This window comes from Equus asinus, chromosome 1 (genome assembly GCF_041296235.1).
Source record: "Equus asinus isolate D_3611 breed Donkey chromosome 1, EquAss-T2T_v2, whole genome shotgun sequence".
In the NCBI taxonomy this organism is placed as follows: domain Eukaryota; kingdom Metazoa; phylum Chordata; class Mammalia; order Perissodactyla; family Equidae; genus Equus; species Equus asinus.
In genome coordinates, this window is record NC_091790.1 from 201,283,535 (window position 1) to 201,293,485 (window position 9,951).

Below are 9,951 nucleotides of genomic sequence, written 5' to 3' on the forward strand. Positions count from 1 at the left end.
CCGTCCCTTGTAGGAACGCTCTTTCTGACCCTGAGAGATATCCCCAAAGGATGGGCGAGCTTGGAGTTGGCCACTCCCTTTCCCGGACAGGTTCGCTTCCACACGTATTTATGGAATACCTACCAGGTGGCAGGAACTGGAAAGGGAATGAAAAAAAGAAAGAAGGAAAGTATAGGCAGGCCTTCTGGTTACAAGGGATGAAAAACAACTGGAATTAACCTAAGGGTGAAAAAAAGTCGAATATATTTGTTCAACTAATGGGACCCCAGGGAGCTCAGGTGTGGCACTGCCTTGGAAGGCAACAGGAGCAGGACTCAGTATGCGGCCAGCTCAGATCTCTCTTTAAACGTGGAAAGTTATGGAGGGAGATAAGGCCAAATCCTTTGCCTTCCCTCCCCAGCGGTTACAGTTCCACCGCTGTCCTGGTGCATTTCCTACCATATGTCAGTAACAGTGCATACCCCTGGTTTTGGTATTTAAAATTTTTATGTTAGTGATGTCATTCAGTCCATATCCTGTTGCAACCTGCTTTTTTTTAATGCATCATGTTTTTGAGATACAGTCATGTTTAAACAAGCATATCTGGTTCATTCATTTTAACCACTATATAGTATTTCATTGAATAAATAAACTCCACTTTACTTTCCCATTCCCCTGAGGGGAATAAAAACAAACCTGCTGCCAGGAACATCTACACACATGTCTCACTGTGCACGATGTGAGAGTTTCTCTCGGAGACACGGAGACCCGGAGTACTGGGTGACAGGGGCGCCGCTGTCTTCCCTGGGCTAGCCAAATTGCTCACCAGAGAGACGGTGCCCAGAGACACTGGCTCCAGCAGTGCCTGGGGTCTTGTTTTCACATCTTCCCCACCACCTGCTGATAATGGACTTAGAACCTCTGCCAGCACAGTGAGTGTGAAATGGTAGTTCGTTTTACTTTGTATCGATATTTGTATTTCCCTGATTACCAAGGAAGTTGAACATCTTTTCATATTTACTAGACATTTGGTTTCTTCCTCTGTGAATTTCCTCTTCAGATCCTTTGCCAATGTTTCTGTTGCAAAGTCTTTTTCTTATTGGTTTATAGACTTTTTAAAAAACATATTCTGGATACCGCTCCTATCACCAAACACTTAATTGTAATTACTGATAAGATTGCATTTAAATCTACCATCTTACCGATAGTTTTCTATGTGTTCCAGCCATTCATTGAGACTTTCCCGCTCCTTTTTTTTTTTTTGCCTGCTGTTGGATTATTTTTTTAGTAATTCTATTTTTGACTATTCACTTATTAGTTATACCTCATTTTTAATGGTTGCTCTAAGTTTTACAATATACACCTTTAATTTTTAACAGCCTCCTTTATGTAGATTATGCCACTTCACAGTGATGCGTTAACCTTACAACAGGTTATCTACCATACTTTGTGCTATTGTTAGCATATATTTTATGTTTCTAAATGTTATAATCTGCATGTTATTGGTTGTGCACATGGCAGAAACCTCCCAGTCTGTCTCTTCTCTTAACGTTTTTCATTGTAAGTGCTGCACAAACATTTATATTTAAATGTACTCGAATTTAGTACTTTTCTTTTTAGGGTTTGTGGTTTTTCTGCCTTCTTCGTTTGTTTTCTTCCCTACCCCAATGTCTTAAGGATATTCCTCAACATTTTATTCTAAAACCTTTACAGCTTAGCTTTTTCACGGTTAGATCTTTAATCTAGAATTGATTTTTTCAGCTTTTAATGTGGGTTGCATCTTTACTGAGATATAATCCACGTACCATAAAATCTGTCCATTTAAAGCGTCCAGTTCAGTGGTTTTCGTATGTTCACAGAGCGGTGCAACCATCACCATGACCTCAGCTGGAATATTTTCATCACTCCGAAGAGAGCACTGGTACCCGATTCCGCACTTGTCCCAACCCCGCCCACTCAGCCCTAGGGAAGACTAATCTACTTTCCGTCTCTATAGATTTGCCTATTCTGGATATTACAAATAAATAGGATGATAGAATATGTGGTCAACTGTCACTGGCTTCTTTCACCCAGCGTAATGTTTTTAAGGCTCACCCATGTCGTAGAGGGAATCAGTGCATCATTCTTTGTTGTTGCCCAATGATATTCCATTGTACAGATAGACATTTGGGTTGTTTCCACGCTTTGGTTATTATGAAAAATCCTGCAGAGAACATTTGTGTACAAATTTTTGTGTGGATGGATATTTTCATCTCTCTTGGCTGCGTACCTGGGAGTGGAATTCTGGACGAAGTGTTTGATATTTGGAGGAACCGCTAAATTGTTTTCCGAAGCGGCTGCACCACTTTACATTCCCACCAGCAGTGAGAGGGTTCCCATTTCTCCACATCCTCGCCAACACTTATTATTATCTTTCTTATTTTGTTATTTTCTTTTCTTATTTTTGTGGGTGTGAAGTGGTATCTCGTTGTGGTTTTGATTTACATTTCCTTAATGGCTAATGATGTTGAGCATCTTTTCGTCATTTGTATGTCTTCTTTGGAAAAATGCCTATTTAGAAACTTTGCCCATTAAAAAAGTTTTAATTGTGGTAAAATATACATAACATAAAATTTACCATCTTAACCATTTTGAAGTATATGGTTCTGCAGTGTTAAGTATACTCACATTGTTGTGCAACCCATCTCCAGAACTCTTTTCGTCTTGCAAAACTGAAACTCCATACCCATTAAACAGCTACTCCCCATTTGACCGCTCCCAGCCCCTGGCAGCCACCATTCTACTTTCTGTCTCTAAGAATTTGACTACTCTAGATACCTCATACAAGCAGAATGACACAGTATTTGTCTTTTTGCGACTAGCTTATTTCACTTAGCATAATGTTCTCAAGGTTCATCTATGTTGTAGCGTGTGTCAGAATTTCCTTCCTTTTTAAAGCTGAATTCCGTTGTATGTATAGACCACATTTTGTTTATCTATTCATCCATCGAGGGGCACTTGGGTTGCTTCCACCTTTTGGCTGTTGTGAATAACGCTGCAATGAACAGGGATGTACAAATGTCTCTTCGAGACCCTGCTTTCAATTCTTTTGGGTACTCAGAAGTGGAGTAGCTGGATCATATGGTAGTTCCATTTTTAATTTTTTGAGGAACCTCCAAAATGTTTTCTACAGCAATTGTGTCATTTTACGTTCCCACCATCAGTGCACAAGGACTCCAATTTCTCCACATTCTCACCCGCACTTGTTGTTTTCTGTTTTTTTGATAGTAGCCATCCTAACAGGTGTGAGGTGGTATCTCATGGCGCCTTTGATTTGCATTTCTCTCATTATTCATGATATTGGGCATCTTTTCATGAACTTATTGGCAGTTTATATATCCTCTTTGGAGAAATGCCTATTCAAGTCCTTTGCTCATTTTAAAATCAGGTTGTTTGTATTTTTTTATTGTTTGCTTTGCCCACTTTAAAATTGGGTTGTTTTTTATTATTGAGTATAAGAGTTCTTTATATATTCTAGATACATGTCCTTCATCAGATGTATGATTCACAAATATTTTCTCCCATTCCGGGGGTTTGTATTTTCACGTGCTAGAGGGTGTCTTTTCGAACACAAAATTTTTTAATTTTGAGGAAATCCAATTTACCTATTTCTTCTTTTGTTGCCTGTGCTTTTGGTGTTTGGCTAAGAAACCATTGCCTGATCCAAGGTCATGGAGGTTTATGCCCATTTTTCTGATGAGAGCTTTATACTTTCATTGCATTTAGTTCTGTGACCCATTTTGAGTTAATTTTTGTATAAAGGGTCCAACACCATTCCTTTGCACATGGATGTCCAGTTGTGCCAGCGCCGTTTGTTAAAAAGACTATTCTTTACCCCATTGAATTGTCTTAGTGCCCTTGTCAAAAAAATCACTTGACTATAAATACGAGAGTTTATTTTAATTCTGTTCCTTTGATCTATATGTCCATCCTTGTGCCAGTACCACACTGTTTTGATTACTCTAGCTTTGTAATAAGTTTTGAAATCAGGAAGTGTGAGTCCTTCAACTTTGCTCTCCTTTTTCAAGATTTTTGAGGCTATTTGGGATCCCTTGAACTTCCATGTGAATTTTAGGATCAGCTTGCCAATTTCTGCAAATAAGCCAGCTGGAATTTTTATGGGGCCCAGAAGTCAACTAATGAGCTAATATCCCACTAAGAAGCACCTAGATTAACGAATCTATGATCATTCTTTTCAGATGAATGTAAGATGAGAAATTCAGTATTAATAATTTGGATTTTCTTGTTACCAAATAAAATGAAAGACTGCAACCACCTGAAAAGTTAATTAACTGATTTGAATCTATTTTCCTTTGTCTTCTAGAACATGTGAAAAGTGGAAAAATAAAATGTATCTTCCATTTAACAGGTTTAATATGAATTTCCTTCTATAATTGTATATACTCTTGGTATATTTTTCCTCTTAAGATTACCAACTGTCTATTTGACATATTAGTATTAAACAAACTGTGTAATCAGATGAAATTTTGTTGTTATGAACTTATTTACAATAAGAATTGTTCCAAAAACAAATATGTAAAGCAATATTAAATGTGAACAGAAGTGTTTTGCTTTTGCTTTTTCTTAAATAATTATTCTCTTAAAAAGCATTTTGTATATCATTTATTATTTATTTCTAATTTTATTGCATAGTGATTATAAGAAGTGGTCTGAATAAAATTGGTTATTTGGAATTTGGAATTTGCTTTGCAGCCAATTTTTGCAAATATTCCGTGTATACTTGAAAAGAAAAAATCTCTAATTGTTTGGATAAAATTAAATGTGCTTTTTAAATTTTCTATATTCTTACTAAGTTTTGTCTATTTTATCAATTACAGAGAGAGAGAGAGGCTGCTACAGTCCTCCCCCTGTCACTGAGGGGGATTGGTTCCAGGACCCCTCTTGGATACCAAAATCCACGGTGCTCACGTTCCTTATATAAAATGGCATAGTGTTTGCATGTGACCTATGCACATCCTCCTGTATGCTTTAAATAATCTCTAGATTACTTATAATACCTAACATAATGTAAATGCTATGTAAATAGTTATTATACTGTACTGTGTAGGGGATAATGACAAGAAAAAAAAGTCTGTATGTGGCCTTTTGATCTGCGGTTGGTTGAATCAGCAGATGTGGAACCTGCGGATAAGGGAGGTGAATGTATATAGAAGTCTCCCATTGTGATTTTTTCAATTTTTTCCTTATAATTGTCATTTTTTGCTTTACATATTTTGAGACCATGCTGCACCTTACTTCTCTCACAATATAGTGACCTTTTTTCATTATTGTATACGTTTCAGGTGTACAATATTGTAATTCAGTATTTCTGTACACTACAGTGTGCTCACCACACTTCTAGTTGCATCCATTATCACACACTTGACCCCTCACCCATTTCACCCACCCGCTCACCCCTTCCCCTCCGGTAACCACTAATCCGTTCTCTGTATCGACAAGTTTGTTTTTATTTTGTTTGTTTTGTTTTATTAGATTCCCCAAATGAGTGAAATCATACAGTATTTGCCTTTCTGCATCTGACTTATTTCGCTTACCATAATACCCTCAAGGTCTATCCGTGTTGTCCCAAGTAGCGAGATTTCATTCTTTTTTATGGCTGAGAGTATTCTCTTGTATACATATATATCACATCTTCTGTATCCATTCATCCATTGATGGACACTTAGGTTTTTTCCAGATCTTGGCTATTGTCATTGATGCTGCAGTGAACATAGGGTGTGCAAACGTCTTCTCAAATTAGTGTTTTCATGTTCTACAGATATATACCCAGAAGTGGAATTGCTGGGCCATATGGTAGTTTTATTTTAATTTTTTGAGGAACATCCATACATTTCCATAATGGCTGCACCAGTTTATGTTCCCACCAACAGTGTCCAAGGGTTCCCTTTTCTCCACATTCTCGTCAACACTTGTTATGTCTTGTCTTTTTGATAATAGCCATTCTGACAGGTGTGAGGTGCTATCTCATTGTGGTTTTGATCTGCATTTCCCCGATGATTAGTGATGTCGAGCATCTTTTCATGTACCTATTGGCCACCTTTATGTCTTCTTTGGAAAAATGTCTGTTCACGTCCTCTGCCCACTTTTTAATTGGATTCTTTTTGCTATAGCTTTGTATGAATTCTTTATATATTTTGGATATTAAGCCCTTATCAGATATATCATTTACAAATGTCCTCTCCCATTCAGTAGGTTGCCTTTTCATTTTGTTGCTGGTTTCCTTCGCTGTGCAAAAGCTTTCTAGGTTGATGTGGTCCTACTTCTTTATTTTTGCTTTTGTTTATAATGACCCTTTTATCCTAGTAATGCTTTTTGCTTTAAGCCTGTTTTGTCCAATAGTATTCTATTCTGTTTTGTTTTGGTTAGTGTTTGCTGGTATGTCTTTTTTTTTTTTCTTTCAATTCCTTACTTTGAACTATACTGTGACCTTAGATTTTAGGTATATCTCTTGTAACAGCATGTGACAGGATGTCAAACGTCATTTTCCCCTTGTCTGGGAATCCAGGTTAAGGCCCAGAACTGAGGACCAAAGGCATAAGCTATCCCACATAGCTTTGTGTGGCCAGGAGTTGGGATGGTCACTTACCTACAGAGCTCACTAAGAGGCTCCACCTCGGAACTGACACTGTCTGCCCCGCGCTGTCCACCCTCTGCATGAAAAGAGGACTAGGAGAGAAGCGAGTCTTGGCCATTCCTCCCCTTTCCACCACTTAAGAGACTTCTCCGTCTCCTTTTGCGGAGCCAGGAGCCTGCCTCATTGCCCTTTTCAGGCTCCCTCTTGTGTTATGCAGAAGAAGAGGAGGGAGCTTGACAGGTATCCCCTCAAGTCTGTGGGCATCCTGGAGCACGGGAACAGACAATTTTTTAACGTAGAGTTTTCTGAAGGCTTAAAAGCATTGTAGGGAAAAGGCTTGGCTACGCCCACCCCAGCCGGCTCCCCTCAACCCCTGAAGAGGGGCTTCTTGTAAAGGAGCACAGAGGTTAGAGGCGGCGGGGCGGGGACTCTGAAGCTGCCCACATGGCCACAGGCCACGGGTGGGTGCCTCCCCCGGGGAATAGTTAGGGGCAGACATTTCTAGTCACCCCTCTGGGAGTGATTCTCAGTGTCAGAGAGGGTCAGGGGAGAGCTGAGCGCCACCCCAAGACAACCTCACCTACCGCCTACCTGGAAACGCCCCTCCCAGCAGAGGCCCGCAGTCCCTGGTGGAACCAAGGTGAGGAAAGCTTCCGTGTTAACACACGTGAGCACGTCCTCCCTCACCTCCTTTCTGAACACTCATGCTTTGGCCAGAAGTGAGGCTTCGTGAGGCCTAATCCAGAGTCTGGGTGAAGGAAGCGTGGACAGACCCAAGAGGGAAAGGAGGAAGGGTTTCAGGAGCAGACCACACGCTCTCTGCCAGGAGCTGCTAGTGCCCCAGCCAGACCCTGAGAGAAGGGGACACAAGCTCTGAATTGAGTTTGACAGAGAAGTTCAGATGTGGTTCAGACTGAGGCTAGAGTGAGACTTTCTGAGAACAGAAAGTGATGAAACTTTTTGGAATTTCGACAAGATGTCATTATGGTACCGAAGAACCAGTAAGAAAAGATGGGTTGACATCACACAACAGGGCAGTCTTGGAGACAGGAAAACTACTTTGTGTTTATGCTGCAATGAATTATTATTCCTCACCAAAGCTTCAAAGCATAGAGCTGGAGTTTTGTTTACTTTCACAATCTGACAATTTGTCTTTCAACTGGATAGCTTATTTTCTTTATAGTGAATATAGATATATTTGGATTTTTTCATATCATCTTATTTTGTGATCTTTATTTACCATAACTTTGCTTTGCTTTCCTCCTTTTCCTACCTTTTATTAGATTAATCAGGTTTTCTTTATTCACTTTCTCTCCCTCTGTTAGGAGCCATTCTACTTCTATTCCTTTTGTGGCTATGATGAACATTTTAAATATGTATGTTTGACTCATGAAATCTCAATGTAATTGATAGCTCTACCCTCTTCTTGAAATCACAAGGACCGTTGGATGACTTCATTGAAATCAGGCTCCAAACTTCCTACATGTTTTTGTTGTCTAGTATTTTAGTCCCATGCTTTTCCCAAGCTGCTGCTGCTGCTTTCTGCCCTCTGTTTTATACCTTATAAAACTATTCACATTATGTTCTATTTTGCCTGCTCTTTACATGAATTCAAGTTCTTGGATTTTTTGATCCTGCTGTTTGTTGTGTTCTCACGAACGGTGTTCTGTTTCCTTGTGGGTTTTGCAATTTGTGATTGTGAGCTTATATCGAGCAGGCTTGCGGTCTGGATTGTGGGATGGTTCCTCTTGTTTTTGTTTCCTTCAGGCAGAAACCTCAAGTGCTCTCATTGGCCTAGGGCCAATTTTTATTTCAATTTATCAGCCCTGTAGATGATGTAAATTTGAATCTCAACCTCCACAATGTACTAGCTGTAGCTTGGGATTCTCAAGGAAGATACTGCCCGATCCACTACCATCACTCAGAGCCCAGCCTGAGACAGATAAACTTTTTGTCGTCTGTGGAAGCCATGGAGTCACGCTGCTCAGATCTCCATTCAAGAACTTACCATTCAGCTAAAAGGAGTGCAGTTAACTGACAGCTCCAGTTATTAACCCCTTCAGGAAATGCCTTTGCTTTCAAGCTAAGGTCATGCTTTTCCTGGGCAGCCCCAGCCAAGGAGGGAGCAGGTGTGATCCTAGGGCCTGGTTGTTTCTGCCCAATACAGGACTCAACAGACAATCTTTGCTCCAGAGTCCCTTGCCGAAACTTTGTCCGAGCTGCATCATGTTCTATTCCTGCTGCCCAACCTGCCTCCTCTCCTCTTTCCTTTCACGGATGTTGGATCCGAGTTCTGGTCTGAGACCCTGCCTGCAAAATCCTGCTTCCTCCTCCTTTTGCCTTTCATAGGCATCACTCCCCAGGGAACCACTTGCACTTCAAACTGTGTCTCAGCATCTGCTTCCCAGAGGACCCAAATCACACATCATCTTTTGGTGCTAGGATGCATTTTTCTGGAACCATGTATTTCCTGAAGATGAGGCCTTCAAGGGGCTTTATCTGGAGGCATCAGTTCCAACTTCTTACCTTCATGGGCCCGAGCCCCATACACCCTCTCCTCACCCCACTCCAAGTAGGTCCAGCAGCTACTCACATGCTTCCAACATGGGTGTGCAGTTTTATCTTCATTTCTGGCACATTAGGATTTTTCCTTATTCCTTTCTATCTTAGCTCTATATTTAAAATTATGTTTATTGTATCCCATCTGGAATTTCCAGATGTTTATATCAGGAGTGTCTTCAGGTTATACAATCTACAATATCTGCACTTGTTGACCCCAAATTTTTTAAAACAGAAATTATTTAAATGTATATATTTAATGTCTAAATCGTGCTTTTAATGTTTTTAAATAATCATGTATAAACTAGACAACACTCAGAGTTAAAAGAAACATGACAATTATGCGAACTCAGGAACTTGGTTTCCCAGCTGTCAGGCAAGAGACACTTCCTTAGGATTTGTCAGTCTATTGCCTCACATTTATACATACACTTTTATACACATTTCAAGGAACACATTATTTACAAAGTAAGAGAGAGTCTAATGAGATAGACAGATTCCGAGTGAGGGTTCATGGAGAAAGAGGGGAGGCATCAGCTCCACCTGCAGAGATCAAGGAAGACTGGGTGACATTGAGCCAAGACCTGTGGGGTAAGAAGGCATGGACCAGGTGGAGCAGGGGCAAAGGGAGGGAGGACACTGTACGCAGCAGGAACAGCATGTGCAGAGACATGGAACAGCATGGTGCTCAGGGAAGGACAGGTGGTTCACTCCATCTAGAGAGTGAGATGCAAGAGGAGTTGCAGGAGATGAGGACAAGGAAGAAGCAGCCTCACGAG